This window comes from Cibotium barometz, chromosome 54 (assembly GCF_041138505.1).
Source record: "Cibotium barometz isolate CiBa-2024 chromosome 54, ASM4113850v1, whole genome shotgun sequence".
Classification (NCBI taxonomy): Eukaryota; Viridiplantae; Streptophyta; class Polypodiopsida; order Cyatheales; family Cibotiaceae; genus Cibotium; species Cibotium barometz.
In genome coordinates, this window is record NC_141099.1 from 8,711,078 (window position 1) to 8,712,073 (window position 996).

A 996-nucleotide genomic window follows, 5' to 3' on the forward strand; every position below is an offset into this window, starting at 1 on the left:
TGGATGCATAAAAGAAATTCTTTTATATTAAAAGAGTGATTTTCATCATAAATGATTGCGATTTTCACCATAAATGATTTTTATACATAAATGGATACATAAAAGAAATTCTTTTATATTAAAAGAGTGATTTTTATCATAAATGATTTGTATGCATAAACATATGCATAAAAGATAATTTTTATATTAAAAGTGTGATTTTTATCATAAATGATTTTTATGCATAAATGGATGCATAAAAGAAATTCTTTTATATTAAAAGAGTGATTTTTATCTCATAAATGATTTGTATGCATAAACATATGCATAAAAGATAATTTTTATATTAAAAGTGTGATTTTCATCATAAATGATTTTATGCATAAATTAGATGCATAAGAGAAATTCTTTTATTCTAAAAGTGTAATTCCTACTAAATTGGATTTATGCATGGAAAGATGTATAAAGAAATTATTTTAATCCAAAAGTGTTATTCTCATCAATTTTGATTTTATGCATAGAAAGATGCATAACGAAATCTATTTTTATTTCAAAAGAGTTATTTTCATCAATTTTGATTTTATGCATAAAGAATTTTATTTTTAATTCAAAAGAGTTATTTTCATCAATTTTGACTTTACGCATAAATAGATGCATAAAGAATTTTATTTTTAATTCAAAAGAGTTATTTTCATCAATTTTGATTTTATGCATAGAAAGATGCATAAAAGATTTATTTTTATTTCGAAAGTATTATTTTCATTGAAATTGAATTTATGCATAGATAGATGCATAAAAGATTTATTTTTATTTTGAAAGTGTTATTCTCATAAAAGTGTTATTTTGAAAGTGTTATTCTCATTAAAATGGAATTTACGCATAGTAAAATGCACAAAAGATTTATTTTTATTTTGAAAGTGTTATTCTCATTAAAATGGAATTTATGCATAGTAAAATGCATAAAAGGTTTATTTTTAATTTGAAAGTGTTATTTTTCTTAAAATTGAATTTATGCCT